This window comes from Rhincodon typus, unplaced genomic scaffold (assembly GCF_021869965.1).
Source record: "Rhincodon typus isolate 14 unplaced genomic scaffold, sRhiTyp1.1 hic_rhity00002488, whole genome shotgun sequence".
In the NCBI taxonomy this organism is placed as follows: domain Eukaryota; kingdom Metazoa; phylum Chordata; class Chondrichthyes; order Orectolobiformes; family Rhincodontidae; genus Rhincodon; species Rhincodon typus.
In genome coordinates this window covers 1-9086 of record NW_025968126.1, presented here as the reverse complement: position 1 = coordinate 9086, position 9086 = coordinate 1, and positions in this window count along the sequence as shown.

Below are 9086 nucleotides of genomic sequence, written 5' to 3'. Positions count from 1 at the left end.
CTGTGTTCATCCAGCTCTACACCTTGTTATCTCTGCTGAACCACAACATCTGTTTATTGCTGTTGATCTGCCAGATCTAGGTAAACAAACCTTATGTGATATCTTAAATCCTTTTTCTCCTGGGCACAGCTTCATTATAACATGAATGACATGGTCTTTGTGTCCTGGTGGAAATGTTGATTAACTATCTTTGAAACCGTAAGACCATAAGAAATAGGAACAGGAAATAGGCCATTCAACCCCTTGAATCTGCTTTGCCATACAATAGGGTCATGACCAATCTGACATTCCTCACCACCTTTTTTCTGCTCTTTTCCCCACAACCCTTCATAAGATCAAGAAATTCTAGCATATTTTTATCTAGGAAGTAAGCAGACAGTATGGAGCACAAATGTTTACAACCTGACCTTTTTGGTGCATTTCTGCAGACTCAGTCTATCCATTGTTAACACGTAGGTTGCCTTTGTCCCCAGTGTAAACACTTTAGGTGGTGGGTATCTGGAGCTCATTACTGACAAGGTGTTAGAGGCAGAGACCATCAAAACATTTACGAAATATTTGTAGCACTTTGCGATCATCTAGAATACAGAGCTATAGGCCAAGTGCTGGTAAATGGGATTAGAGTAAATAGTTGTTTGATGAGTGCAGACAAGACAGCCTGAAGGGCCTTTTTCCATGCTATACAACTCGCTGATACGGAGCTTGTTCCCAGTAAAACAGTCTGAACCCACTTTATTCTTTAACAATCTAAACACCCAGGTTTGCTGTCAGGAAGGATTGGAAAATAGTGCGTGATCCCCTTCATTTTATTTCAGAAGCATGGTCCCAAATCATCAGCATCATCTAAAGCTCCTAATTCTAACTGTTAAGATTTCTGGAGCATTACCATGTTGGATGCAAACTTCTACATCCATGCTAAACTTTTATAATTGATTAAATTAATTTTCCTATTTAAATAGTGTGCTTTTAATGATTATACATTATTTTACTGTTATCATCTTCAGCCCAACAGGAAGTGGTTACATTGATTATTATGTTGATAACAGTTCTTTAATCCTGACATAGAAGTTGAAGGGTGAGTGGACACTGTGAATCTCTCCTGTTTCTGCGTGAATCCTATGGGATCTTTTTTGTCCACTGCACCAAACAGTCCAGCCTTGATTAAAAGTTTCACTGGACAGTACCTCTGATTGTGTAGCATATCTCTCAAACTGTGAAGTGTCAGCATAAGTTATAAAATAGTCCCTGAAAAAGGGCTTGAATCTAATGATTTGAGTAACTGATGAGAGTACTACTACTGAGACAAAGCTCATGAGAACAACGTTACTTGATATTAACATGCTGCAGCAAATTATTAGGAAAAGGGTATGCAAAAATATTATTGAAATTTGTGAGGTTGTATGCTCATCTTTCATGTGATGCCTTGTATTAAAGCTTTTGTTGCATTAAATGTTAGAAGGCACACTTCATTTCCACTCAAAAAAGGGACCAGCATAATTTATGATTGTGCCTGGTGAGTTATGTGGTCATATTCACTTACATTGGACAACTAACTATATGTCACCAACAAACCGGGCCATGAAGTCAAAACTGTAATTCGATCATTTCACAGCACTGGCATTCTCAAACTGCTGAACCATTATCCTAATGGTTTATGATGTTAGAACTTTTTTAGACGACTTTAACTTGCATTATAAAAACAAAGCCACAAGTATCTCTCAAGTATAGCCTGAAAATAAATGTATCCCAAATCAAACTAGATTGTTCCTTTTTTTTGTCATACATATTTCCTTAACTTTAGGCAAATGTAACAAAATAAAGAAGTATTATGAAATTGAATGGAAATATCTTAAAAATCAGCATATATATAGCCAGTTAGAAAGAAAGATGCTAATGATGCATAATCCATGAATATACAAGGAAATTGCTAGACTCCATTATTAAGGAGGTTATAGGAGGATATTTGGAAAATCATGTAGGAATCAAGGCAAAGTCAGTATGGTTTTGTGAAAAAGAGTTTTGTTTGTCTCTGGCTTACTTATTTTCTAAAGACATTTCATAAAGTTCCATTTGAACTATGCTACATTAGAGCATGTGGTGCAAGTGGTAACATGTTAGCATAAAATAAGGATTACGTTGCCAACGCAGAGCAGAGATAAATGGGCCTTTTTTGGGTTTGAGAAGTTGTAGTTCTGGAGTGCCACAGGAATGTTGGGACCTCAATTATTAGTATTTTATATCAATGACTTGGATTAAGAGACCAAAAGTATAAGTTTGCTAATTACACCAAGATGGGTAGGAAAGTAAGTTGTGAAGAGGAGCTAAAGAGTCTGGAGGTCCTGGTGCATAGGTCAGAAGAAGTTGTTATGCAGATACAGCAAGTGATGAAGGTAAATGGAATGTTGGTGTTTATTGCTGGGGTGGTATACTAAAGTAGGGAAGTCTTACTGGAGCTATACAAGGCAATGTTTATGATTGCATTTATTAATATATAATTGCATCAGAAATACATTAAAAAAAAATTCCACTCAATCATTCCTGGAAGGAACGGCTTATCTTATGCTGAGAGGTTGGACAGATTGGTCCTGTACCCGTTGGAGTTTAGAAGAATGAGAGGTGATCTTATTGAAATATAAGATCTTGATAGTGAGTGGTAAGAGTGTGTTTACTTTCTTGGTAGAGATTAGAACCAGGAGACATGGTTCAGGAATAAGGGGTTTCCTTTTTAAGATTGAGATGGGTGAAATTTTTTCTGAGGTTGGTTTGTCTGTTATCTTCCCCAGAAATCAATAGAGCCAGGTCATCAAACTCTGCTGTTGAATAAATATCAGTAGTTTTTTTGATAGGTGAGGGCATTGACAGTTTTGTGAGTTACGACCTCATCCAGATCACCTACGATGCTGTTGAATGGTGGAGCAGGTTTGAAGGGTCAAATGGCCTACTCCTCCTAATTCTTATATTCCTAAAATATCAGTTTGTAACACACACTTGTAATTTTATTTAATACAGCCCAGGAGTTTTATTGAAAGCTGTATTCTTAAAATTTTAAGAGCTATCGAATGAATAGTGCCTAGCAATCCATTTCATGTTACTTGTTATTGTGTAAGTTGCTGGGTTTGTGCATACAAACATGCTAAAGATCAGCTGGTCCATTCGGTCTGCCCATACTGCCTTAATATCCCTAACCGACATGATTTAGAACATTCATTCTGGTCCAATAAGTCATGTAAGTTCCTGGAAGAAAAAAATAAAGCTGCAAAGTGAAAGCTAAATTCATGGAAAAAATCAGGAAAATTACTTTTTGCCTGTCTTGGGCAATCAACAATGTACATTAACCTCAAATTGTATTGATTGTTCAACTTGGCTATTGTAAGTCATGATATCTGCACTAACCAAGAGTTAGTCCAACTCTAGTTTGAAGTTCTGCTTTGAGTTGACATGACTGAAGGTTTATTCCTTAAACCATGATCTTCTGGGAAAAGAACAACCTTGTGGCGTCAGACCTAGTTTTACCTTCATGCAACTTTAACCCATGATCATGATCCCTCCAGATCTCCCTTCTGAAGTAATTATTTATATGAACAAACTGTTTATTATTTTCAGTATCTTTAACAGAAGGAGGTGACAGTCTCTGGACTAGTAATTCAGAGACCCAGGAACAGTTCTGGGGATCAGAATTTGAGTCCTCCGCAGGAAATGGTGAAATTTGAATTCAGTAAAGCTCTGGAATGAAGTGACAATGAAATCATTTGTCCTTTGTTTTTGTCAAAAAAAAAAAAAAAAAATCTGGTTCACTAATATCCTTGGGGAAGGAAAACTGCCTTCCTTACATGTGACTCCAGAAACACTGCAACATGTTATGTAATGGCCCAGTAAGACATTGTTACACAATGTACAAAAACGTTTCAAGGAATGAAGGAGCTGGATGGGCCACCTGGCATTGACAGACACTGGAGAAACAGCAACAATCTCAGACCTATCAATGCTGCAAGTCTTCCTCGCGACCAACCTGAGGGCTAGTGCCTAAACTGGGGGAGTGGTCTTTCAAATTCGTCAAATATGCCTCTCATTCCTTACACAGAATGAGACTATGTCCCAGGCAGTACCGTCACCATCCCTGGGTGTTCTGTCCTACCAGCAGAGGTAGCAGCACTGTGATATACACTGATGAATCAGTACTCCTCCATATTGCACAGCACTTGGAGGAAGCACTAATGGTAGCAAGGGCACAGTATGCAGTCTGGGTGGGGGATTTCAATGCCTACCACCACGTGGATTGGCAGCAGCACTGCACATTGAGCTGATCAAGCCCTAAAGGACAAAGCTGCTTTGGGTCTGTCAAGTGATAAGAGAACCAACAAGTGGGAAAAACATACTTTACCTTATCCTTACCAGTCTGCTGGCTGAAGATGCATCTGTCCATGACAGTATCAGTAAGAGTGACCATTGCACAGTCCTTGTGGAGAAAAGGTCTTGCTTTCACATTGAGAATATCCTCCATTGTACTGTGTGGCACTGTCACTGTGCTAAAGACTTTGAGCAGATCTGGCAACTCAGACTGGATATCCATGAGGCGCTATGGGTCATCAACAGCTGAATTGTACTCCAGCACAATCTGTAACCTCATGACCTGACACATCAGCTCTAGTTCAATGGGGAGAGCAAAGGGTATGCCAAGAGCAGCACCATGCCCGTCTTAAAAATGAGGTGTCAACCTGGTGAAGCTACCAAATAGGGCTTTTTGCATGCCAAAACAGCATAAGCAAAACGTGATAGATAGTTAAGTGAGCCCACAACCAATCTTAGCTCTGCAGTCCTGCTACAGCCAGTTGTGAATGGTAGTGGACAGTTAAACAGCTCACTGGAAGAGGAAGCTTCAGAATTATCTCCGTCCTCCATGAAGGAAGAGCCCAACACATCAGTGCAAAAGATCGAGGCATTTGCAACAATTTTCAGCCAGCAGAGCCAAGAAGGCAATCCAACTCTGCTTCCCCCATTGGTCCCCAGCATTGCAGATATCAGTTTTCAGCCAATTTGATTCACTGAATAAAGAAATAGTTGGAAGCATGGATGCTGCAAAGGCACTGGGCCCTGCCAACATTCTGAAGACGTTTGCTCCAGAACTTGCCGCTCCCCTCGCCAAGCTTTTCCAGTGCAGCAACAACACTGCATTTACCCAACAATTATGGAAAATTGCCCAGGTGTGTCTTATACACAAAAAGCAGAACAAATCCAACCTGGCCAATTCCCACCCCATGCTCTTGATCATCAATAAAGTGATGGAAGGTGTCATCAACAGTGCTATCGCCACTACCTGCAAGTTTCCCTCCAACGCAGTGCCATCCAAACTTGGAAATACGCGGCTGTTCCCTTTGCTCTTATTAGGTCAAAATCCTGAAACTCCCTTCCTGGCCGCATTGTGGACCTATCTACACCAAATGGGTTAGAGCAGTTCAAAAAGGCATTGCAACCTTCTGATGGACAACCAAGGATGGTCAATAAATGCAGGCCAGGCACATTGCCCGCACCCCAAGAATGATGTTTTTTTAAAAAAGTTATTCCCAATATTTTCACCACAATCTAGGCTTTTCTAAAATAGGCCTCACATTTGAAGCCTTTCTGGGAAACTATATTTTAAACAAAGTGCTATTTACCCTCGCCAAAAGATGAGAAACAATTTTAAATCTCCCCTCTGCAAAAGTGATCTTTCAATTTTAAACCTGACAAAAAGTAGATGGCTGGAAAACAGGCCATTTGTGTCTTTGTTCTAAAAGTACAGTTTGCAGTGATTGTTTGTGACACTAATTTCTTGTCGTAAGAATGCTTTAAAAGCTTATCACAGATGGTCAGAACACTCCCCTTCCAATAAATAATTGTGCATTTATTTTTTAGGGACTGAGTGCAAAGTGCCCAGAAATTCTTGGTAATGATTCAGTTTGATGCTCTTGCTTCTCAGAATTCACTGCAATATGTATCAGTTTCTCATCATACAGATGTGTTGGTTTCCACAGTTACTCTTTTTTTTGCTTCTCAAATTCACTCTGCAATTTACCAGAACAGTTGTGGCATTCTTTCGTGATTTACCTTCTTTGCCATAATGTTCACTTTACATTTACTTGATGTGATGCTCTTCTTTCCTGCAACATCTCCCCTGTAATATCTGTAACTTAGTGTAATAGTCTTGTTTTTTTGTAGAAATCCATCATAACACTCATTTTTTCATAGACTTGCTATAGTGTTTGTCTCTTCCGGGGGCTTGACATCATAATATAGATTCTACCACCAAGTTGCTGATTTTTTTTTTTTTTCTCCTCTTCCTGTAGTTCTCCCATTTCCCTATAATTTTCCATTCTCATTCCTTGTACAGATTTGTTGTGACAGTTATTTCTGTCAGGGATTCATTGTGATGCATGAGATGCTCCTGTTTCACACCCTGACCCGTAAACATTGACTTGTGACCTCAATAAATTCAAGACTTCATTTAGGTTGTGTTCAAACCCATAGGTGACTTCCTCTTAGAGATTTAATTTATCAAGTTCATGGCAGATATTTTTAGGGTGCGAATGTGATTGGCTATGTAACCTGAATGTTATGGTAAATTTGTATTATCGCAAAATTCACTATTTAAAATGTATGGTGGAAATTGTAGGAATAGATTTTGTACTTGTAAGTGTGTTACAAAACATTTTGTTCTCTCTATTCACTTCATATAAAAATGTTGACGTACTTATGATTTCAGCCATCTCTTAACCACTTTGTAAGGTATTTTTAACATATATAACAAAATGAGTTCATTTCGTTACAGATGCAGAATAATGTATCAAAAATATAATGGAAGAATGTAATTTTCTGCTGCTTTCCCCACCGCCGCCGCGCCCCCCCCCCCCCCTGTTGTGAGGAGCAAACGATCTATAGGGCATGTTCCAATCCATGGTTAAACTAGATACAGTGATTTATAAACACTCGTTCAGGGTACAGAGAAATAGTTACTTAATGAGCTTGGAACCTGTCTAAGGAATTGCCCATATTTTGTTTGCTTACTGCAGTGGTTACTTCTGGGTCTTTGGGGGAGGACAGAATGATGCATTGTATTACATGGCGTGAAGCTGTTCTCCTTTTAAAACTGAGTATTCCCCTGACTTATTCACAATGTCTTGAGATATATTAAATTGCCAAATTGATAACTTGCAACAACCAGCAAGAGGTTAAAAGAACAAGGGCACTAGGTTTTATTGCGTGCATGTGAGTAATATTTAATGACTTGTTTCTTAGCCCTGCTTAACTGCTGAGTGACAGCATTGAATTTAAGTTTTAGGTTCACATGGTAAATATTGCTGAGTAATAAATTAATCAGCGCTGGCAATTGGCTACTGAAGTAGCTTAAAATCTGCACTGTGGATTTAAATTCAACCATTTCCTACAGAGCCCCAAAGATTAATCTTATTACACTTTTACCTGCTGTTCTTTGGTGGCATCAGCCACAAAGCTGGTTTGTGATGTACAGTGACACCAACAGCAAAAGTTCAATTCCTGCACCACCTGAGGTTACCATGAAGGTTGCACCTTCTCAACCTCTCCCCTCATCTGAAACGAGTGACTCTCAGGTTAAACCACAACCAGTTGTGTGTCTCTGATCAGAGAGCAGCCCTATGGTCCTCTGGACTGTGGTGGGTTTATCTTTACCTTTTCAACCACAGATGTGAGATCAGTTTTTGCAGCTTTATCAATGACAGTGGCTCTACCTTTCCACAATCTCTTTCAGCCCTTCATTGTACTATAAATTTGTTGTATGCCAACAAGGCTTGGATAAATTACTGCACCATTTCCTCCTGTTAAACATTTGGAAGATGGAGGCTGTTACCTTTGTTTCCAGTCCAACCTCTATGTATTTTGTATTGACTGTGTCCTTCCCCTGTCACTGTCTGACTGAAACAGCTTGTTTGCAAGTTCAGCGTCCTGTAAACTGCAAGTTGAAATTCCAATCCATAATCTCGCCACTATATAAAAAAAGCCAATTTCTGTCTGCATAATGGGGCCTACTTTCACTGGACCTCTTCCTGTTTACTGTTGAAAGCTTCACCTGTGCCTTTTGTCATTCAGGATTTAATTGTTCTAATGCTATCTTGGCTAGAGCTTCTCCTTCATCTTCTGTAAAATGTCTATTTTATAAAACATGTGGCACCCATTTCTTATTTCTGACTAAACCTTGCTCACTCTTTCTCAGTGTGTTATGCACATTGGAATGTCAAAATCTCTCAGACCATCAATCTTAAAATATGCTTCTGTTGTTACTGTTACTCTTTACTGACCACTGTCTCTAATTTGTGAATTTTCAATCTTGTGCTTAAATTCCTTCACCACCTTGTGCTTAAATTCCTTCATCTCGTTATGCTTTCCCATTTGCAACCCTAAACAGTAATACCATCATCATCTGATGAAACCATTTTCTTTTTGTGCTGGTCACAGGGTCTTAGGTGAAGTCGACTTGGGCAGCTGCTTGCCTGTTTCGAGCCAGTGTAGATCCACAGCTTTTAGGTTTGCACAATTTAGCATGCTTTGGCATCTATATTGAAGAATAATGGAAGGATAAGTTTTGAGAATTTGATGTGTCACTTTCACATAGCGGCTGTGCTCTTCTTATGTTGGGTTTGAAGAGATGCACTTCAATATAGAGAGCAGGTGTAGATTATTAGTGGCTGAGCAGTGCCTTGCAACAGCATGATTAACATGCATACAGTTTCATGACATTACTTGAGAAAATTGAATCAAACTTAAGAAACAAAGTGGCAATGCTAATGCCCCAAGTCCAATTAACTAGTCTTTCTGAGCTAATTGCATATAATTATGGAAACTGGTATAAAATGGTAGTAAATCATTATTTCAAACTTAGATTTTCTGAGTGGAAACTTTTGATTTTTATCATTACAACTTAGAATGTGAAATAGTTTAATGTTAAGACCTTAAGTGGTCTTATTACACTTGCATTTGTTTCTGAGATTGCAGATGTTATTGTTTTCAAGTTCTTTCTTGATGACGTATCTTTGTCGTGTCCCATTGTGCATGTGAAAGGCAGTAGAAGGTTATTG